The following is a 24,168-nucleotide window of genomic DNA, read 5'->3' as shown; positions in this document are numbered from 1 at the left end:
AGGTCATACAGGGCCTACATATCTGGAAATGTTCAAAGGGGCAGATAGGGAGGGGAGGGGGAAGTGATGGACATTGGGCTGGAAGGGAGAGATGTCGGCTGGGTAAGAAGGCCCCAGCAGCTCCCTTAGCCACGTCTGTCCTTCCCCTCATTGTCTACCTGGGTTTCGTGGGCAGAGCACTGTCGGGTTGGGACCTGCTCTACATTTGGCACTCACTCTAGGGGTGGAGCAGCGTTGCCAGGGCCCACCTTCCTACCCTCATGGACTTAAAAGTCCGTGCCCCACTTTGCCTTTCAGCCGCCTGGGAGGATTCCAACAAAAGTCCATCTCTGATTCTATTAATTGAATTACAGAGGAAAGGCCCTAGTGCATTCAGCAAACCTTAATCCAACTCCACGTTACCTTAGAACATTCCATGTTTTAAAAAGCCCAGCGCAGCGTGCCTCCAAAGCGGCACTTAATTGACATAATATGGGTCACCTGTCTGCATGGAATTAGCTGGCAGAGCTTCCAGAACAACCTACTTTCCCTCCCTTTGGCCTCTAGTGTTTGAACTTCTGAAGTGCGTTGCTGCCGCTGAAGTCAGTTCTGAGTCATCATTTAACAAAGAGACGAAGGGTTGAGAGCTCCTAGCTTCAGAGCTGGTCCGGCGGTGCGGTTGAGGGGTGAGGAGGGAATGTGGTCAGGCGCTTGGGAACTGGGCCAGGGGCCTGTCAGCTTCCAAGCTGCTCAGCTTCAGCTTTTGCAAGCATGCAAAACAAAGAGTATCCTATGGCTTGGTGTGCTGCTTTCATGGTGTCATGCCTTTAACGGCAGGCTTTATAAAAACTGTGCCTGTGTGCGGATTGGGGATGGGGACAATGAATGAGCAAATTCTGTTATGGGGCAGAGAAGGGAATGCTCCCCAGCCCTGGAGAATGGAATAGTCCCTGAGCATTACCTTGGTGTCCCTGTGTCCTGACCTGGGAAGCCACAGAGCTGAAAGGCTAAGAAAGTGGCCTGGGAGATCCACCATCTGAGCTCAGATCCTGGCACCACTGCTCAGGGTCCAAGCTCTTAACCGTTTTCCTGCGCTGCGTCTCAGCCATGCATACATGTTAGCTTTCGTTATTATTGGGAGAGAGGGAAGAACGGATGGGGGAAATATGGTAGAAATGGCCAGGAGAGGAAGATGAGAGTGCTGAATTCCCTGTACCTTGGGCAGGACTGTGAGCCTCTCTGCTCTCCACCCCCTCACCTCTTGCCCTTTTCACCCTCTACCCCCTCTATCCCTTAATTCCAGTGAGTCAGACTAAATACAGAGTGTGACCTGAGAGTGTTACACCCTCACTGAAACCTCCTGAGCCCGCTTAGGTGAGGGAGAGACTGTCACTTCCTGCTGTTGCTACAGCTGCCCAGGTTAGTGAAGGCTGCCAAGGGTCTGTGCAGGGGTACCTGCAACCATGGCCGGGGCAGAGCCCCTCTTGTGGGTTGAGTCCTGTTCACTTTCATTACTGATGGGCTTCTTCCGACCAGAAGAAGTTCCCTGGGGGTGAAATTCTCAGAACAGAATTGTATGATTGACCAAATCTGACATTCTAGAGAAGAGTTATTCCCTCCAGGGTTACAGCCTAGATTCTTTCTTCTAATATGTCAATAATTCTAATCTAAGGCCAAAGTCACCACACAGGGGAACATCATGTGAGCAGTCCTTTCTAAAATCCTTACTCCAGATATTATGCTGCAATCCGTATCTCAGTTGCCTGGCTTGGTTTTGTTTCATTTCCTTGAGGTGGGAGATTGCCTAGGAAAGGCTAAAATGAATATTTAGGTAAAACTGCTAAAGTTCATTAACTCTGCTGGGAGTTAGCTTAACCTGTAATCTTATAGTTTTGCTTTCAAAGGGATGCTACCGCTGAAATGTTCAGACACGGAGCCTACTGATGTCTGCTGTCTAGTTTTGAACGGTGGGTGGGGACACAGAGAAAGCAGAAGTGACAGTTGTTAAATCCAGGTGGATGGTATATGGTTTTATTCTTTCAACTTTTCTGTATGTTTCCAATTTTTAAAAATAAGTTGGAGATATCATATGATATTGCTTATATGTGGAATCTTAAAAAAAATGATACAAATGAACTTACACACAAAACAGAAATAGACTCACAGACATAGAAAACAAACTTATGGTTACCAAAGGGGAAAGGGGGGGAGGGATAAATAGGAGTTTGGGATTAACATATGGTATGCACACTACCATATATAAAATAGATAATGAACAAGGACCTGCTGTATAGCAAAGGGAACTATATCAATATTTTTTAATAATCTATAAGGGAAAAGAAGCTGGAAAAAAAAGATATAACTGAATCACTCTGCTGTATACCTGAAACTAACACAAAATTGTAAAGCAACTATACTTCAATTTAAAAACAATAAGTTGGGGAAAAATAAACATATTAAAAAAAATAAGGTTTATGGGGAAGAGTTAAAAAACACAGTTACTATTGGTGGGGTCTGTATTATTGGTGGCCTTTTCTCCCATGTCATCATTCACAGGACCAGCAGAGACCTGGAGAGGTTGTGTGTGGCAGGGGCAACAGAAGGAAAAGGGGTGCTCCAGTTAAAGAAATAAGTCCCACGGCTGTTAATACTGCTTCAGAACTCTAAGTTACTGCGGGAGTGAAGTTTACAACCTTTAAGTTATATTTTTAACTCTAATGTTAAGATCAAGGTCCTCCCTATTTTCCGTTGAAACTGATCCAGCAACATCAACAAAAATGTTGCACATATATATGAAATATTTTTTCCTTGATGTGTTTCATTTCACATATATGAAAAATAATGCAAAGAACCTCATTAAAAATTTCTCTCTACATGGTGGGATTACAGATGCTTTTTATATTTTTCATATTACCTCTCTGAATTTTCCAGATTTTTTTCAAGTGACACATATTATTTTATAATCAGGAAAAAGTCAGTATTATATGAAAAATAAATGTCATATAGGTAGTATCTCTATGTAACTTGTTTTCTATACTTATCACTATTAACTACCACATTGAATGGGATGTATTTCTTTTATTTAGAAATTAAAGTGAGAAATTTCCAGAGAGTCTGCCCTATATCTTAAAAGGAGTTAATAAATAAACGTTTGATGGCTTTCTTCATACTTTTAATATTATGAGTCTTGACCACCTTAATAATTTGCCCAATTTTGAGGAGTTTTTCACATTTACTGATTTTTAACAGTGCTTTGGCCAGTACCTCCACAATTTCAACCTTACTTTCTTTAAAACTCTTGAGCGGGCTTCCCTGGTGGCGCAGTGGTTGAGAATCCGCCTGCCGATTCAGGGGACGTGGATTCGTGCCCCGGTTCGGGAAGATCCCATATGCCGCGGAGGGGCTGGGCCCGTGAGCCATGGCTGCTGAGCCTGCGCGTCCGGAGCCTGTGCTCCGCAACGGGGGAGGCCACAACAGTGAGAGGCCCGCGTACAGCAAAAAAAACAAACAAACAAACAAAACTCTGGAGCAAAAACATCTTGGCCTGGTAACTTCTCTAGATGGCAGTCAGTCTGGTCGAGGATGTTATGTGCATTGACCACTGTTTGACTTAATTGCTCAGACATTTCTCTTTCCCAAGATTATTTTCAGATCAGAATCTCCCCAGTGGTTTCCTCAATAAAGACCAATGCCAATAATTCATTTAGTTTCTTGACAAACATATTTTCATCCGTAGGCCCATATTATGTCTACAGATAACCAATTTTAATTTGCATGAATGAATTTTATAAAGGACTCACAAAATTCTTTCTGCCCTAATTTCAAATTTTTACCCAATTTGCTATATTTAGTAGGTCTATTTGAACCATGTTTAGGTAGGAATTTCCAGATACGTGCTTAATACTGGGAGTCACTGTATCGAGTATAAAGTTCAAGGTTTTTTGTTTGCTTGCTTGTGGCCTCTCCCGTTGCGGAGCACAGGCTCTGGACGCGCAGGCTCAGTGGCCATGGCTCATGGGCCCAGCCGTTACGTGGCATGTGGGGTCTTCCCGGACTGGGACACGAACCCACGTCCCCCGCATGGGCAGGCAGACTCTCAATCACTGCACCACCAAGGGAAGCCCACTTGTTTGCCTTTTTATATACTTTTGCAGAAGATACTTAAGTTGTGACCATCTTCTGTTTCTTGAGGATGTAGTTGTTCCATTTTTGCTCTTCTTTGTGTCTGTCTCCACTTTTATTCCAGCTAGAGGCTGCCAGACATGGCAGCATCATTGCATAGGGGTCACTGGGCAACAAGAAATAGATATCAGACCAAGGGAAAATGGGAGAGGACTGCCATCTTGGGCAGCTTTGGTAGACCCAAAGAAACACTGACCACAGTGACCATAACTCCTGCTTAATCCTTTCTCCCTGAATCTTCTTGGAAAATCCTTCCTGCTAAGGGTGCAGAGTGAAGAAGAAATTAGAATAAATGGAAACTGTTTTGACAGGAATTTTGGTAAATCATCTTGGGTGCTAAGCCCCATGCAACACTATCTGAGAGTAATGAGATGGCCTCAGTTTTTATCTAGTTAAAGCTTTAGAGAGATCATGTGCGTGATGTACTTCGGGTGCTTATCACTCATTCATTCATTCGTTTGTAAGTGAAATACCTAACTGAAGGAGTTTAAGGGAGCTCCTTTGCAGCCATGATCTGGCGGGTCCAGTAACAGAGAGAGATGTTACTCTTGGCCGATGAAACTTGTTGGACAGATTCCCATGGGCTAGTTAGCTTGATCACACTTTATTTGAACAATGTGTTTTTTTTTTTTAAAGTGTAATACAGGTTCGAATAGGTCTTTAATATTGACCTGAGTCACTCACATATTCATAAGTCTTGGAAGAAACCTGAAGATAATATGATGGGGAGCTCTTTCAATAAGACAGGGGAAATGGAGAAAAGATATACATGGCTTCCTGTTGTGGCTTACTGCCTTGCCCTCTGCCATCAAGAAGGGCCAAAGAGCCTGCCACTTCATGAGTTCCCCCTTGGGTTTAACTTCAGGGGCATTTCTTTCTACTTGTGAGTTTGCTTTGCTTTTACCTTGTCAGAAAATGACGTAACCCAAAGTACTCACCGTTGTGCCTCTGCTATTCAGAAACTTTGGCCATGTTTAGCAATTGAGTATATTAATCAGTTCAGTTATCTGTTCCCTATGCTTCCTTTCATCTTTGTTCTTTTCTTAGAATAAGGGCATCACCCTTACAGGAAAAGAGCCCTATCGAGGCCATTAACTAGCTTATGGATAAGAATGGCAAATTTTGGTAGAGAAATTTATGTTCTATCTTAATGTGCCTTTGTTCCATTAATGAGAGAAAAGGAAGTGTTTGAGTGTAATAATTATGACTGATTTATAATATAATGTGTTTTGTTCCTTGTAAACTGTTACTGCCTCAAATAAAATGAAAAGAACAAAGAGCATAAATTAATTCATAAAAGACACCTAAGCTGCTCCCAGGATATGGGAGGATTTAGAGAAGCAGCAGGAAAACAAATTAAACTTGGGATAAATGGAAAATTAGGGGGAAATGGGTAAATATGATATATTAACAGCTGCCTGTTCTCTTCTGTAGTAGACTTGTCAGTATGCGGTGGGGCTCACACCACCCTTCAAGCAAACCCCAATCCTTGCCAACACCTTTCCCCAGTAAGATTAAAGTGACCTTCTATTGAAAAAACAAAACAAAACTTCTTCTGTGAATGTTAGGCCCTTAAAATAATTTCCCCTGAACAAAAAAAGTGATGTTTTTCTAAAATGTTTTGTGACAAAATGCTATTTTTAAAAAAAGTAGCATTGCTCTGAATTAGTTCTTTGAAAGGTGCACGTACTTAGCATGGAATAATCATTTTTGCCTACATATGTAAATTAAAGGTCATGTACTTAGAACTTTGGAAATAAATAGTGTACTCTTCTCTCAGGTAGAAACACACTGCAGAATACCACCTTTGGGCTTTTTCATTCTCCTGGGAGTGTGACAGTAGGTGACAAGTGACAACAATATTTATTGTAAGAATAACCTATAATTACTGTCATTTTTCAGAGAGGGAGGCATTAGAAATACAAAGGATATAGTGGGACTGTTTTAAAAGTCAACCTTAAAGATAAATTCCTTGAGAACAAGACCTCTTCTTGTTTCTTTGTTCCCCACTTTACAACATGCTACATAGAGTAGGCACCAAATGAGTAAAGAATGATTGATTCAATTAACAAAATCAGGCATCGTTCTATCTACATAATCATTTTATTTCTGTATGAAAGTTCCTTGTGTTGAGTGGTAGCTGATAGTGTCTAACCAAGGGCTAATTTTAGATAGAAAGCCATGTTTTAGATCTAGTGTTATTTTAGCCAGAAGAAAATACAGAGATTGAGTGGGTGCTGGAACATCTCCATTAATTGCCCCCTGAAGATGTATGGAGTGGTTGAGAATAGTGCACCAATGGCAGAACATGGTGGGAAAATTTGCACATTGGCTTCCCACAAGGACCTATTTTGTGCTGCTATTTCATATTTCAGTCTCTAGGATACCAATGTTATAACATCTTAAAGTACTTAAATTTCACCACCAAAATAATTCTGAAAAAAAAAAAAGAAATGGAAATTAATGAAATTAAACACATTCTCCTGGGAGAACAGAATTTGTAGCTGGTGCCGCGTCAGCGGTGGTCGGTAAGAGGGGAGGAAGCCGGGAGCAGAAGAGTGCGACCCAGGGAGACCCAGCTGCCTGCAGGGCAGTGGGGACAACGCAGGGTGCCTGGGATCACACTCGGGTTGGTGTAGGTATCCCAGGTGCCGTGTGATGGACAGAGGATGTCAGGTAGTGAATAGAGTCAGGGTTTCATCTGCCAGCTTCGATGCTGCCTTCTAATAGCATTTATTAAGATTCAGGAAGGAAGGTCTGGCCACCGGGGGTTGAGGCCTGGCAGAATGCCCAACTAAATGGGCAGGATGCAGGGAACATTACCTGGGTGCCCAGGTGTTCCCCGGTTCCCCGGCCATAAGGCTTAAGAAGCAAAATCTATTTCAGACCTTACCCATTGCTGGAGATCTGATTTTATATACACTGCTAGGTTTGTCCAGGGCTGCTTGGGTACCAGGTGGGCAGAGTCTGCCGAAAGTAAGGCAGATTTTTAAAATATCTATCCATCCCAACGTATACAAAGGTATTTTCTAAAAATCAAAAAGCAGCTGGTAGCTGGAAAGGAGGAGGGACGGGCTAGGGAAGACTTGGCCTAACAGACTTTCCCTAAACCTTTGGTATCCTTAGGCATGTGAGTGCAACTTCAGCTGATCCCTCTCCCTTTCAGAATGATATCGCCTTTCTGAAATTTCTTCCATCCAAAGTGAAAACAGTCCTGGGACTTTCCTGGCGGTCCAGTGGTTAAGACTGCAGGGGGCACGGGTTTGATCCCTGGTAGGGGGAGTAAGATCCCGTATGCCGTGAGGCGCGGTGAAAAGGAAAAAAAAAAAAGTGAAAACAGTCCCCCCAAATGCTCTGGAGTCAAAATACCAACAGTAAAACACTTCCCAGCAAAACCCAGCCACTGCCAGGAAGAGTGACGGAGAAGGGGTGATTTTTCCATAGATGTACTTGCTAAGCCCCAGGAGGAAAACACAAGAAAATTGCATCCCATTTGTCAGATGGCAATGATGTGATTGGTTTCCTTCGTACTGCAATCTCCTCTGGAATCTTCCTGCAGGATTCAACATCCTCTAGGGGGTTAGAGCCAGGAACTTAACCAGGTGCCCCGTTTATTAGAGCCATGTCTTTTTATTACTTAATATCCGGCAAATGGTATAAATCCTGCACATACTGATGTCCTCTAATTAAAGGTAGCTAGGATTAATCAAGGGTGTTTTCTTGTTCCCTGAAAGTAAAAATCAGGCTTTAAAACAAAAATAAAAACCATACCATTGAGCTACTTAGGCATGTTTATTTCAATCACAAAAGTAAATCTGACTCTTTATTTATTTATTTATTAACATCTTTATTGGAGTATAATTGCAGATTTTTCAGTTTCACCTGGATGAGATGAGGCTATGGGTTGAATCTAAATTTTTAAAACATCTATCCATCCCAACTTACTGAAAGGTATTTTTTCTTAATTTAAAAAATTTTTTAAATTAATTTTTATTGGAGTATAGTTGCTTTACAATGTTCTGTTAGTTTCTGCTGTATAACAAAGTGAATCAGCTATACATATACATATATCCCTATATCCCCTCCCTCTTCCATCTCCCTCCCACCCTCCCTGTCCCACCCCTCTAGGTGGTCACAAAGCACGGAGCTGATCTCCCTCTGTTATTCAGCTGCTTCCCACTGGCTATTTTACATTTGGTAGTAAATGCTACTCTCTCACTTCATCCCAGCTTCCCCTTCCCCCTCCCCGTGTCCTCAAGTCCATTCTCTATGTCTGCGCCTTTATTCCTGTCCTGCCCCTAGGTTCATCAGAATCTTTTTTTTTTTAGATTCCATATATATGTGTTAGCATACGGTATTTGTTTTTCTGACTTACTTCACTCTGTATGACAGATTCTAGGTCCAGCCACCTCACTACAAATAACTCAATTTCGTTTCTTTTTATGGCTGAGTAATATTCCACTGTATATATGTGCCACATCTTCTTTATCCATTCATCTGTCAATGGACACTTAGGTTGCTTCCATGTCCTGGCTATTGTAAATAGTGCTGCAATGAACATTGTGGTGCGAATGCTGGAGAGAGAAAAGGGAACCCTCTTTGATCATTTATTAATCATCAGACACGCTATATTATATTCAAAATGAACAAACAAGCCCCACTTTTCTCTCCAGAAAAGGGAAAAAGACTGAAGCTACAGGGTAATGAACCAGAAGTGATGGGGGGAAACAGCGGGAGACAATGGGATAGGAACGATCCCCAAAGCCTATTTATTTGACAGCGTCAAAGGCAGCTGCCAAGGTTGAGACCTAATAAGATTTAGCCACGTCATGGAGATGTAGTCATGCACGTTGATAAAGAGCTGCGCTGTCTCTGCACTGCGCAGAGCAGTTTTCGGCCATGGTTCCTATGTAGACATTAGTCCCAAGAGAGAGCACTTTTAAAAATACAAAGTTGACTTTTATCTTCATTTTAAAAAGAGAGTGGATTTTTCAGTTTCACCTGGATGAGATAAGGCTAAGGGTTGAATCTAAATTTTTAAAATAACTAATCCCAACTTACAGAAAGGTATTTTTTTAATTTTTAAAATTTTTTAAAATTAATTTTTATTGGAGTATAGTTGCTTTACAATGTTGTGTTAGTTTCTGCTGTACAGCAAATCAGAGGTATTTTCTAAAAATAAAAGAGCAACTCTTCATCTTTGACAGGGTCGCCATGAGAGAGCACTTCACCTTGTGTTTTGCAGTCTCTCTTGCCAATAATTTATGCTTTTCAAAATAAGTAAGTAAATAAATAAATGCACTAACATATATAGCACAAAAATAAGACAGCTTTTACTTGGATTCAGCTATAGAATAGAAACTAAAGCAGATTAGTTACTTAGGCACAAAATTAATGCTACTGGTTTGAATCTGTTTTCTTCATTTTGAAAGTGTTAAAAGACAAGGTGTTATTTTTTGGAGACATTTTTATATATCATCATTAAGAAAATAGAAGTTAGAAAACTTTTTATAATTCAGCTAGAGTAAAAGCTTTGTTAATTTAAATTCTAGTAATTCCCAGTTTGTTTTGTTTCAGGTAGTGACCGTATTGACATTTAATTTTACTTAGCAAACCTCTTCTTTGTGGATAATAATGCAAGTGATTATAATGCAGTAATGTGTAAACAAGCTTGTAAGAGTAATGTTTAAAATAGTAAAAGAATAATTTGTTTTTGAAGATCCTTAAGGTCTTTTGAAATAGCCCTTTACATATAAAGAATGAACATACCAAACACAAATTATTTTATGTGGTCTTTTTTTTTTCTTTTAAAGTAGATGTTGTGGGTAGGAGTTTATTAATTAATTAATTAATTTTGCTGTGTTGGGTCTTCGTTTCTGTGCGAGGGCTTTCTCTAGTTGTGGCAAGCGGGGGCCACTCTTCATCGTGGTGCGCGGGCCTCTCACTATCGCGGCCTCTCTTGTTGCGGAGCACAGGCTCCAGACGCGCAGGCTCAGTAGTTGTGGCTCACGGGCCCAGCTGCTCCGCGGCATGTGGGATCCTCCCAGACCAGGGCTCGAACCCGTGTCTCCTGCATTAGCAGGCAGATTCTCAACCACTGCGCCACCAGGGAAGCCCGCTTATGTGGTCTTTTAAGCAGGTCTTCAGAGAAGCATCTAGCAGAAAACTCTGTTCACGTACTTTAAGTTACCCTGGAACTTAAAAGTAATCCAGTTGACCCTTGAACAATGCGGGTTGAAACTGCATGGGTCCACTTATAAGCAGATTCTTTTCGATAGTAAATAATACAGGACTACACGATCCGTAGTTGGTTGAATTCTCGGATTCGGAGCAGCGGATACCATGTATATGGAGGGGTGACTATAAGTTATACTTGGATTTTTCAACTGCGAGGAGGGGTGGTGCCCCCACCCTCGAGCTGTTCAAGGGTCAGCCGTACATTTCCTCCCAATATATCCCATAATTTAGATATTTTAGACTGTTTTTTCCTTCTACTTAGTTTGATAATTGAGGTTTGACAGTATAGCCAGCCCCACTCAGTGGGTTCCTGGACCCTGAATGAAAGGTAGATTTGTAAGCCAACTAGGCTTCTGCTGCTTGAGACTTTGGCTGTTAGAACATGTTCTGCCCTGGTAATGGATATGGTCCATTGACTGTGTAAAGGTAATGGGCACTGAAGCATAGATGTCCATTAGGCAAAATATGGAGCAGCCTAAGATTATCTTTTAACACTGTGTTGTTGAGTTTTTGATGTGAGTTCACTTAACAGATATTAATTGAGCACCTATTATGTACCAGGTTCTAGATATTTATAGGCAAATAAAAAAGATATGGCCCCTGTCCTCATCGAGCTTACAGTCTAGCTGGGGAGACAGGAAGTAAACACACAACCATATATATATATATATTTACAAATTATTGTACAGAAGTATTCGGAAGGATAGGAACAGGCTGCCATGAGATACAGTAGGAAGACTTACTTTGGATAGAACTTATAAATGGAAGGGTCCATTAGGGATTTTGAGCTCTTAGAATAGTCTCCATTGAATGGTTCTTAGTCTCTCCTTCCCTTTCATCCTTTTTAGACAATGGACGATAACAAGAATGCCCCAACCATGAATTTTTCCTGTGTTACTGCCAATATTGATCTTTCTTAACCAAGATATAATGAATTTACAGAGGCCTGATAAATTGCAATCATTGGGGTCATGGAAACATGGAAGGCAATGTGGAATCTTGAAAAGAGTACCGATCTCTTCAGGAAGACCTGAATTCTTCTAAGGGTCACGGAGCGGGGTGGGGAGAGAAGAGGACAATATTTACATATTTCATTAGGATTAGAGTGATGTTGGTTCTGCTCTGGACTTTGCCAAGAACTTGCTGTATGTCCCAAGATGAGTCTTCTAACTTCATTGAATCTCATTCTTTCTTCTATAAAATGAGAGAATTGAAATGAGATGATTTCTGAGGTCCTTTTAGATCCAAAGTCCTGAAGGACTGTATAGTATAGTGATAAAAAGTACAGACTCTGAAACCAGATTGTAAGCTTTGTCACCTACTGGCTGCATGACCTAGAGTAAGCTTCTTAACTTCTCTGTGCATTCATTTCCAAAAATGTAAAATGGAGGATAATATTAGTACCCACCTCATACTGTTGTGAGAATTCATACATGTTGTGTGTATCTCACCTCATACATGTTGTGTGAATTCAATGAATTAAAGAACTTAAAACACTGCCTGCCTCATAGTAAGTACTTAAGTGTTACTATTATTAATATCCTCTGAAAGGAAGTTACCTCCTTAAAGGATGGGACTCCAATAGAGGCAGAATGCTCAAGACACTGGAGCGAACATATAAACAGAACAATGTGTAGGAACCAAGATTTACATTTCCACAATTCCTGTCACACTTCCCTTTGTTTCAGCATGGTTTAAAGGGGCAACTTCTTATTGCTGGAAGAGGAGCTACAACCATAGAATGCTCTATTGGATACCTACAGGGACTCTCCTCTTCCTTAGGACATAGGCAAGTAATTAAGCCTCTGGGTATGAGGTGTGTACAGGATATGAAACTAGTGCTTACTTCATAATGCTCTCACACCTGCAGCCAGGACCACAAAGCAGCAGAGATAAATGCCGTGACCAAAGGTGCTGAGATGTGGATTCTCTTAAGGCAATGAGTTTTTGTTCTTTTTAAGCAACATAATGAGACCTCATAAATTAAACTTGGGAAGGAGTTTTGAAATCATGAAAAAATTTATTAAACTATTATAAGCATTAACTTCTGTCTATTGCAGAGACTCTGTTTTAATGAAGCTAATGAAGAATTGCAGCATCATTTTCTCTTCATTCCTTCATGCATCCAAATCTCTAAAACCCTGTCATTTTTTCTTTGTAGTAGTTTCCTTAGCACTTTCTTCATAAATGGTACTCCCTGGATTCAGTTGGTACCAGAATTTTTATTAAATGTTTAATTAATAAAGAATAAATTGAGACTTTACTTTATATCTTCTTCTTCTTCTTTTTTTTTCCTGTGTGCTTGTGTGTATAATCATGTGACAGCCAAATAAGTCAAACTGTAAAACTCTAGCCTCTTCCTACATACTCCTTAGATTGCGGGAATATCTCAAATAGTTTAGAAGGTTATGCTTCTTTAGTAAAAGAGAGACAAACTAGGATAGTATGATGGGAAGAAAATTGTTTGTGAATCTTGCAAAATATAAAATGTAGCTTTTAAGAGACTTCCGGGGAGGTCCGGTGGTTACGATTGCACGCTTCCACTGTAGGGGGCACAGGTTCCATCCCTGGTTGGGAACTAAGATCGCGCATGCCGCGTGACGTGGCAAGAAAAAAATATATATAGCTTTTTAGATAAAAAGAAAAGGAGAAAAAAGAGAAAAGAAATTAAGTCTACTTAGAGAAAACATAGTTCCCTGACATTTTTCTGGAGACCAGGGCACTAGGATTCCTTCTAAATTGTCCTTGCGTAGATCGATCCCTTTCTGGGGGAGAAGACCCCAAGTGGGTGTGAGAGCCAGCACCTCTTAGCCCTGAGCACACAGCCAGACCTCACTCCCAATCATCCACCAAACCCGGGACCCTTTACTCAGAAAAGTCTCTGCTGCTTCCCACTGCCCCTCTGTCGTCCCCAGTCGTGTAGCATCTCCGTGGAGCCTCTCCCCGTCTTTGGTTTCTCCTCCCTCTCCAAAAACTGTTCAGAAGGAGCTCAGTTTTTCCTAAAGAGTAAGAAACAAAAATGTCTTTATGTGGGAGTCTGCTTAAGAAATAACCGACTCCTGTTTATAAAGGCCCCTTTCATTCTGTTTGCTGGTCTGTGCTTCCTGAGCAGCCGCGGGTGGGACGGCTCAATGGAGCCCAGTCACAGGCTGCAACTGCTGATTTCCATCCAAGGCTGCGCGGGGGAGGAGAGGGGGAGGGGGAGGAAAGGGTGCTCGTGGCCCTGTAGACGCTCTCCCAGGTCACCCAGAGCCACCAGCTCTGCCTTTAAACAGACCAAAGCACATTTCCTGAGCAGGGCGGTCCTTTCTACCAAATAACTTTCTTTATGGTTTGCCATGTACAGGGTGGTTTTATTTTTCACAAAATGCCCTTACTTAAAAATAACAACTGAGCAGAGAAAATAATAGTCATTAAGTAGAAAATGGTTGGAACCTAAGGTTTCTTTCTGTGGCAGGCCTGCAAAGTGGTACCCTGGTAAGCCAGCCTGCGGCGTTTCCTGTTGCAACCATCAGGGTGGTGCCCACGGAGAGGCGGAGCTATTCTGAGAGTTCCCTCTCGGTCTCCGGTCTTAGCTTAGAATTACGTAGAAGTCATCACACAGTCCGCACCTTGAATCGGAACTGTGGAGGTAAAGAGAGGGTCGGTTTAGTGATGCACAACTTTTTTTTGAAGCTGTGAAATCAAATGGTTAGTTTCAGTTTTCCCCATGCATATACAATACATATGTATACACATTTTCATTTTTCCATTCTGAATTGGTAAATATATATATTTTGTATACATATTTAAACTCTATAAATATATTTTATATTTTTATATAAATTTTATAATATATAAATATGCAAATATTTAAAATATATGTTTATATATTATGTATATATGATTTAGATTTAAATGAAAAGAAATTTGTATGTGGGACTCTAAATGAATTTCATAGCATCTTTATAAATGGAGAATGCACCATGTACCAGGATTAATATGGTAAAAGTTTCACTCTTTCTTATTTTGAAAAATTTTACGTTAAACATGGAATATAATGCAAAATGGATATGGATTTAAGACAGAAATGGGATGTAACCCTTGCTTGTGGAAGGAAAGGCTCAGATTCCCTAGGGGCACGGATTTCCTCTCCTCTCTCAGCCTCAGCAGATACCCTGAGACACTGGGCAGCAAAAATCAGAAAGATTCTCTGATCAAAGATAGTTAAATCCCCCACCCCTACCCTCATTCTGTAATAGTAAATTGAGTAGCCTTTTCAGGTCTCTCTTTTTAAAATCATATGTCTCTTGATTTACGCTGTTGGTCCTTCACATCTTAGTTTTGCTAAGTTGAATTACTTTAAACAGCTGGCTTTCTGTTCTGATTAGCTTCACAGACCAAATCAGAAGCCGTGAGTTCCTAATGTACGGTCCCTTAACAATTTTGTGGACTAGAGCAAATCAGTTCATTCACTTGAGCCCCAGTTTCCTAAATGAAAATAGGCGTGATAGCACCTGCTTTGCCATCAGAGAACAGCTATGGAGTCCAAATGACATAATGTACATGGAAGACCTCTAGTAAATGATAAAGTAAATGTGTCATCCCTCTGAATCATTTTAGTTGAGATTAGTGGCACATTATCATGCTTAATAATGCATTTTACTAATGTATTAGTCAGCAGATGAAGAAGAATGGTGCCGGGAGAGGTAATTTTGAAGTACTGCATTGGCCAAAAAGTTCGTCCGGGTTTCTCCTGTAACAGGAGAAAGCGGAACTAATTTTTTGGCCCTCCCAATAGACATCTAGGAAGATCAGACCGACAGCGTTACTTCAGTGAAGGATTTCAGTATTTGCAAGTATCACAGGTCAGGGGAGAGAAGGAAGAAGAAAGAGGTGAGTAAATGCCAGAACAAAGTTCTGCTGTGTGGTTCAGCACAGGGAACTTGAGGTCAAAACAGCCCCTGATGACCCAAGTTGCTCTAAAGGAAAAAGTCCATAGATGACATTTATCTTCAGTTGTTAGGCAGCCCCCAAGACACAGACTGTGGAGTTCTAAGTAGTATTTCTCAAAGCAAGGATCTGCCCAAAGTGCCATAGGTCAACACTGGTCCCACTTAGCTTTCAAAATAAGCAGTGCTCTTGTCTGGTGCAGCCTGTGTCTCCTCCCTGGTGGTCGTCCTCCTCATGACAGCCAGCGGTTTCTAAGCATGTGCTATGTATGGGGCACTATTCCAGCACGGTGCATGCATGACTCATCTTATTTTAACCTCACAGCAACCCGAAGAACTAGATACTTTAATATTATCATTTTACAGTTGACAAAACTCAGACCGAGTGTTTAAGAAACTTGACCAATTCGTATAGGGCAGAAGGTCCCACCGAATGGCGGTAGTGTAACTATAGAACTGGATAGATTCTGTGTCTCCCTGTACTTCCTCCCAACCGATGGCATAGCCATTGCAGACCAAGTGCAGAAGACAGGAAGGTCTCGCAGTATGCTCCTCTGAAAACCAGAGGACGTGCCCTTCTTGGGGACCTGGTGCTCAAGTTCTCTTCTTCAAGACTTGACATTGAAGCCTTAAATATACTTGGAGAGGTGAGGACAGAGTAGAGCCAGAAAGGGAAAGTCTCCAAGGAAGTGACCAGTTGTGCTTCTGTTTTCAAAGTTGAATAAGGATTTGAGAAGAACAGAGATTTAGGGAATGAAAATGTCCATTTTTTAAAAAGTGATCTGTTCGTATTTAGTGAGCTCTCAAATCTGCTCTTGGCACTGGCTTATTTTGCTGTCTTCCAAATCTTCTGAAATCCCTCAATTTGACATTATGTTTGCTTCTAACTCGCTGCTTCACCGAGACGCACTTAAGTTTATTTAGAGAAAAGTCATGAAGAGCAAAGCAAAATAGTGGATTTTAGATCTTAACTTTTAACAATGTCCCATCTCTTCCCTTCTAAACAAATCATAGAAGTTGCAGGCAAGAGTAGATCCTTATGTTAGGAAAACAACAGAGGGTTTATAGCTGTCTCTAGAGTGAGCTTTGGACTAATTTGGGGGAGGGGGTGCAGTGGGCAGAAATGTAGGTCGAAGTTTCATGTTCTAGCGCATGACCGACCCAAAATGACCATTGACACAGGAGCGTGGTGGCTCCAATGCTGCTCCCTGTCAGATTTCTAATTTTTTGAAAGATTACTTTTGTTATCCTTCACCAACTATTATTAAGTCAATAAAAAATAGACTAACATTTATAATAGTCTAGGTATTAAAGTGACCAAAAGACAGTAATCAGTTTGAGGAAACCCTTGGATACAGGCGCCAGATGTTTATATTTCTTTATTGTCAGGCTCATTCATTTCGCTCCTGGCCCAATCAATAACTCAATGTGTGGGCACCTTTCATAAGCTCTTCTCCAGTCAGAAAGAGGCAGCCAGCTGGGGCAGATAACGACTGTCTGAATTGGGGCAGGTTGCCAAACGTACTTCAATGATTCCTTTTCTTGGGCTTTTCATGAAGAGAAGAGTCTTCCCTCCTGCCTGGGCTGTGCTGGCCTTCTCATTTTTTGTCCCCCCTGACCGTTAGCGGTTCCATTTGGTAAGATAATTCTATCTGAGTGAATAGTCAGTCCAGCAACATGGGAAATAATTTTGTCTGGGATCAAATGTCTATTGCTTATCTGGAGCTGAGGTCATGTTGAATTATAATCACCACTCTTCTTTCCTCTGATCCCTTTTCCCAATTTAATAGCATTAAAATTCCTCATATTCAGATTTTCTTTTGTAAGTCAGGGTCTCTAGTTCAATTAAGACCCAGCTGCCGTGGGATGAATAACAGTGAACTGTATCAGGCCTCTGAAGTCAGGCGGGTCGGATTCTTTGTGTCATTGGCTCAAATTGCAATTCCACTGGTTCAGTTTGTCTTGATCATGGATGTGGCCAAGGATCAAATATCAATTCATGTCCAAAGCTGGAGAAGACTGTTGGCATCTTTCTTTACTGCTTCTGTTGTCAGCTTCTGTCACATACTTAAATTAAGCTCCTTGCCTTTCTCACTGTCACTTGGACTGTTTCGTTCACCTTTAAGTATATGACTTGGACCAATTATATACTTGTACTTGTATATATGTACTTGTATATATGTACTTGTATATATGTACTGAGCATGCCCTCAAGTGCTTTGCATTTATTAGCTAGAGAAAAATTATTATTTTTTGGACTTCAGTGTTTCATTATTCAAGATTGAATCATAATGTTCCTTACACAGGTATTACAAAACAAGTTTATATTAGTACTTATTTTGTTTCCAGGGGGACCCTTTATGTATCAGAGTCTCTTTTTTTTTCCAGCTTTATTGAGATATAATTAGTATGTAACATTGTATAAGTTCAAGATGTGTGATGCAATGTATTTAGAAGTAATTACCAAAATAATGTTAGTTAACATATCCATTGCCTCACATACTTAGCTTTTTGTGTGTATGTAGGCACTAAGAACATGTAAGTTCTGCTCTCTTAGCAACGTTCAAGTATATAATACAGTATTGTTAACTATAGAACTATATTCACCATGCTGTACATTAGATTCCCAGAACTTATTCATCTTGTAGCTGGACGTTTGTACCCTTTGACTGACATCTCCCCATATCCCTCACTCCCAACCCCCGGCAAACACCATCTTACTACTTAGAGAGGAATTCTTACTTAACACATCACTATATTTCACAGTAGTACTGTAAACTCTAATTTTTTTTCTTTCTCTCTCTGGAAAAGAAATGGGTTAGGTACCCTTCCTAGATGCTTTCGTTATACCCTGGGCTTCCTCCTAGCTTAGCACACAAGACACCATGTTGAAACTACCTATTTGTGGGTCTCTTTTACCTATAGTGTGGGCTTCTTGTAAACTGGGGTTGCGTCTGGTTCTCTGTTCTACCCCTGGCTCCCAGTACTGCCTGACACGTTAAGTAGGCAAGCTCGAAATCTCTCGATTATACTGAGATTTGAAAGGAAAGTAGTGCCAGAGGGCTGGCAAGATTTCTGTTTAGTTGCCCGGTTACGTTAAATAAGGCCACCCAGATGTTGAGAAAGAATGATATGTTACTTAAAGGAAGACAATGTTTTTGAAACTACACCTTCCGGCGTTCTCAGCAAATAATGAACCGATCCCCTTGTGTAACTGGATTCATAAGGTTTTGTCATGATACCAAAACACTTCATGGAAATACCAAGTCTTCTCTGAAGTCCCTGCTGGGTGTTTGGCTTTTGCCAGCCTTTGAACCATCACAGTAAACGGTAGGAACTGAACCACAGTCTCATATAATTTATGTACTCTCTTTGTTCTTACCAGACCATAACTCTAGTCACTTTTACAGACTTTTATTTACAATAAGAAGCATTTTACAAGCAAGTGGGATTACTGATATTAGGGTTTTGGGGACCAAATCCCAGGGATTTCCAATGAATCTGTAATGCCAGAGTATTAATTAGACCTCTGTAAAATGAATTGGGCTCATTTGCCTAATCAGGGGTCACCTGAATGACGGCCCAGCAAGCAAACTGGCGTAGATACAGGGCTAGTTGTTGTTTCTTTTCCAGCTATTTGAAATAGCTGCTCTAATGGGGCCGTTGACCGCTTCTGTTCATCCCATTCCTGTCTACTCCCCAATGGTGGATGCAGCGCACATCCGCAGGACCCATTTAACATTTGCTGAAGACGTGAAAAGGTGTGAGGATGCTGAGTCCAGAGTCACTCACTAAGCAGCCTTTCAGGACACACAGGCTTTCTGAAAATGAGTATCCATAAACCACAGAATTCTCTAGGAGCTCTGGCAGAATTTGTTTCTCCAAGCAAGACAAAAAGTAAAGAAAGAATACACAGGCATTAGTCATAAATATAAGCCTTGTGTGCTACCGCCCAAAGTAATTGAGTGTGGGTGGGGTTAATGGACATCCACGTGTTGCAGCTAAAGTACGTCTACCTCTCTTTTCTCTCAGTTTTGGTGTGATTTTCATGGAAATATTCTTTTTTGTTGTTTGCGGTACGCGGGCCTCTCACCGTTGTGGCCTCTCCTGTTGCGGAGCACAGGCTCCGGACACACAGGCTCAGTGGCCGTGGCTCATGGGCCCAGCCTCTCTGCGGCATGTGGGATCTTCCCGGACCGGGGCACGAACCTGTGTCCCCTGCATCGGCAGGCGGACTCTCAACCACTGCGCCACCAGGGAAGCCCCATGGAAATATTCTTTAGGATGAGAGAAGACCAAATCCCTTGATCTTTCTATGCTTGGTAGGGTGGAAAACACAAGGAGGAGGTGAGGCTGGGTTTTTTTGTGTTTTTTTTTAACATCTTTATTGGAGTATAATTGCTTTACAATGGTGTGTTACTTTCTGCCTTATAACAAAGTGAATCAGTTATACATATACATATATCCCCATATCTCCTCCCTCTTGCGTCTCCCTCCCTCCCACCCTCCCTATCCCACCCTTCTAGGTGGTCACAAAGCCCCGAGCTGATCTCCCTGTGCTATGTGGCTGCTTCCCACTAGCTATCTATTTTACGTTTGGGAGTGTATATATGTCCATGCCGCTCTCTCACTTTGTCCCAGCTTACCCTTCCCCTCCCCGTATCCTCAAGTCCATTCGCTAGTAGGTCTGTGTCTTTATTCCCGTCTTACCCCTAGGTTCTTCATGACCTTTTTTTTTTCTTAGATTCCATATATATGAGGCTGGTTTTGAGAGATGAGGCTGGCAGTAGTAATTGAAGTAGGTTGCTCTGATGCCACTTTGACAGATAAATGAAAGTTTCATAGCAGATTTTCAGTGCCTCTGGAAAACTATTTGCTAGGATGATATTATCTGTTCTCTCCAGCCAGAAGTAAATGTGTCATCCTAGTTTTAAACTCACCAGTAATGAAAGCATTTATCTCTAGAAATTCCAGAATATGTTTCTATACAGATGACTAATCACCGCCCCCGTCTGTGAAGTGGCCCATTTATCTTAGCCTCAACCTGCATGACGGTGTAAATAACCCTTAGCCAAGACAATAATGCTCTACTGGGCATGCATTTCTCTTCTGACTCTTCTGTGCTTACTTCCTTTGATGTATTTGGTTAGCACACTGTACAAATACGGTCTGAACACTTTCATTCCTCTGCGGCAGAATCAGCTTTGCTTTATTTCAGGACCACAGACTGCTTGATCAGCCCTGTCCTGTCTGTACCTTGGTGATGGGGGACACAGTAGCCATGAGCCTGACCCATCCATCACCACCATAAGCAAAATGTTCTGGATGTGAGCTCCATCCTTGGCCCTGCTTCATGGAAGAAACTAGTCATTTTCATAGGAAAGACCTAGTAAGAAAAGGGATTCTATTTTCTGGGGTTTTCTAGTGAAAGTACTAGTTCTCAGAGACGTAAGAATTGGCTCGTAGTCACCATCTGTGACCTTCGTCAGGTCACCTGATCTCTTTATTTCTTCATCTGCAAATCTGGTTCTGGTTTGCCTCAGAGGTGTTTCCCCCAAACAGTGGAAAATACAATATGAGTTCTTGAAGGTAAGCTTCCACTATTGTACTTATCATTCTATATTGATGTCCTAAAATTAAATGGAACAAATAAGCCTCAGGAATATCACCTAGAAGTTAGTATCAAATCCCCTAACCTTCAGGTAAGGGCAACGTTTAGAGTGTCTATCAGGAAACGTGCTTTAAAGCTAACTTCCTGTAATTTTTTTTTTAAGTTCCAAAATACCAAAGCTCTCAAAGCCCATCTATAAATGATCAGTAAAAGCAAACCCCCTTCTGGGAAATGACTTTTTTGGACAAAGGTATTATAGTTGCCTCATTCATTCATTCATTCTACAAATAGTTATTTAAAGCCTGCTGTGAGCCAGGCACTGTTCTAGGCACCAGTGATTCAGCAGTGATCAAAACAGATGAATTCCCTATGCTCAAGGAGCTTATATTTTAGTAAGCAATACAAGCCATAGAAATAAATAAAGATAAAATATGTCAGATGGTGATAAGTGCTAAGAAAGAACATAAAACTGGGTAAGGGGGATGAGAGGTGTAAGAAGGAGGGGTGGTTTTTCAGACAGGAAGGCCAGGGAAGGCCTCTGATAAGTTGGTATTTGAGCAGACACCTGAATAAAGTGAGGAGGTGAACTATAAGAAGAGCATTCCAGAGGGGTCAGGAGGTGCAAAGGCCCTGGGACAGGAGTAGGCTCGCCATGTTCAAGAAACAGCAAGGAGACACTGTAGCTGTATTAGAGTGAAAAGATGAAAGATGAAATCAGAGACATGCCCATGGAGCTTATTATTCATCTCTTGTAGACCATGTAAAGGACGGAGCTTCTTTACTCTGAATGAGGTGGGAAGCCATTGGAGAGTTACAGGCAGAGGACTGACATCCTTCTGACATACCTTTTATTAACAAGCACTCTGGTCGCTACATGAAGAGAAGACTGAAAGGAGTAAGGGCAAAATCAGGGAAGACAGGATGATATTGAAATGTTCAAGCAGCAAATAAAGGTGGCTAAGCCAGTATGGCAGAAGTGGAAGGGAGGAGAGAGGGGTGATTCTGGATATACTTTGAAGGAACAGTTCAGGGATTTGCTGGGAGATTGGAGGTCAGATGTGAAACAAAGAAGCAACAAGAATGTCCTAGAAGTTTTTAATCTGAGCAACCAGAGAATGGAACTGCCCTTGACTGCATGAGGAACACTGTGGGAGGAGCAGGTCTCGGGGGAGAAAAATTAAAAATTTGGTTTGGGGGGCTTCCCTCGTGGTGCAGTGGTTGAGAATCCACCTGCCGATGCAGGGGACACGGGTTCGTGCCCCGGTCCGGGAAGATCCCACATGCCGCAGAGCGGCTGGGCCCATGAGCCATGGCCGCTGAGCCTGCGCGTCCGGAGCCTGTGCTCCGCAATGGGAGAGGCCACAGCAGTGGGAGGCCCGCGTGCCGCAAAAAAACCAAAACAAAACAAAACAAAAAAAGAATTTGGTTTGGGACATATCAAGCCTGAGATGCCCATTCAAGTAGAGAGATTGAGTAGGTAGTTGGATATATGAGTCTGTAGTTCAGGAGCAGAACTAGTAATTGAGATACAGATTTGAGAGGTGTAAGCAAAACAATGACACTTGATACATTGAGGTGTAAGCAAAACAATGATACAATGATACAACCATGGGTCTGAGTGAGATTAGCAGGGCAGGGTGGCGATGGCTATTGAATGTAAACATAGAAAGTGCAAACATACTGAGACCTGGGGGTTGAGGAGATGAATAAAACCAAGAAGGGAGACTGAGATGGAACTGACAGTAAAGTAAAATAAGAATCAAGAAAGACGGAAAATGGGATTTGCCTGGCGGTCCAGTGGTTAAGACTTCGCCTTCCAATGCAGGGGATGCGGGTTCGATCTCTGATCTGGGAGCTAAGATCCCACGTGCCTCGCAGCCAAGAAACCAAAAAAAAAACCATAAAACAAGCAATATTGTAACAAATTCCAAAAAGAGTTTAAAATTTTTTTAAAAAGAAAGAAAATAACAAGTGTTGGCAAGGAGGTGGAGAAATTGAAACCCTTGTGCACTGCACTGGTGGTGGGAATGTAAAATAGTACATCTGCTATGGAAAACAGTATGGAGAAGCAGCCGCATAGCACAGGGAGATCAGCTCGGTGCTTTGTGACCACCTAGAGGGGTGGGATAGGGAATGTGGGAGGGAGGGAGATGCAAGAGGGAAGAGATATGGGAACATGTATATGTATAACTGGTTCACTTTGTTACAAAGCAGAAACTAACACACCATTGTAAAGCAATTATACTCCAATAAAGATGTTTAAAACTAAATAAATAAATAATTAATTAAAAATAAAGTATTGTCCCTTAAAAAAATTTTTTAAAAATAGGATTAACATATGATCCAGCAGTCCCACTTCTGGGCATATTGAAAGCAGGATCTTGAAGAGGTATTTGTACTTCCATGTTCATAACGGCATTATTCACAATAGCCAAGAGGTGGAAGCAACCCCAGTGTTCATCAATGGATGAATGGATAAACAAAAGGTGATATAAACATACAATGATATATTACTTAGCCTAAAACAGGTAGAAATTCCACCACATGCTGCAATATAGATGAACCTTGAGGACATTATGCTAAATGAGATAAGCTGGTCACAAAAAGACAAATACTGTATGATTTCACTTACATCGGGTGTCTAAAGTAGTCAAACTCATAGAAACAGAAAGTAAAATTGTGGTTGCCAAGGGGTAGTGGGCGGGGGAAATGAGTTGTTCAGTGGGCATAGAGTTGCAGTTTTGCAAGATGAAAAAGTTCTAGGGATCTGTTATACAACAATGTGAATATAGTTAACACTACTAAACTGTACACTTAAAGATGGTTACAATGGTAGATTTTGTTATGTGCCCTTTACCACCATTCTGAATGAATCAATCAGGAAAGAAAGGGCAGCATCCCTGAAGTCAAATGAAGAAAGTGTTTAGGAAAAGGAAGCAAAGCACTGCGTTAAACGCTGCTAGAAGGTTATAGTTGCTGAATAATGGCCCCCAAAGATATCAAGTCCTAATCCCTGGAATCTGCAAATATTACCTTATAAGGGTAAAGAGTCTTTGCAGATGTGATTAAGTTAAGGTTCTTGACATGAAGTCATCATCCTAGATTATCCTGGTGGGTCTTAAATTCAATGATAAGTATCTTTACAAGACAGAGGCAGAGGGAGGTGACTCACAGAAGAGGAGGAGGAATTGCGACCACAGAGGCAGACATTGGGGTGATTTGGCCACA

General features: G+C 41.4%; 1 protein-coding gene across 1 annotated transcript in view; it reads left to right on the top strand.

The window, feature by feature from the left end:
- Nucleotides 1–24,168, top strand: part of GNG2 (G protein subunit gamma 2) — a 139,361-nt gene that overhangs the window by 57,685 nt on the left and 57,508 nt on the right. The gene's annotated exons all lie outside the window — the stretch shown is intronic.

The sequence above is a fragment of the Leucopleurus acutus genome, assembly GCF_964270905.1.
Source record: "Leucopleurus acutus genome assembly, chromosome: 1".
In the NCBI taxonomy this organism is placed as follows: Eukaryota; Metazoa; Chordata; class Mammalia; order Artiodactyla; family Delphinidae; genus Leucopleurus; species Leucopleurus acutus.
Note: the sequence above shows the minus strand (reverse complement) of the source record. Positions and strands in the feature narration are given on the sequence as shown.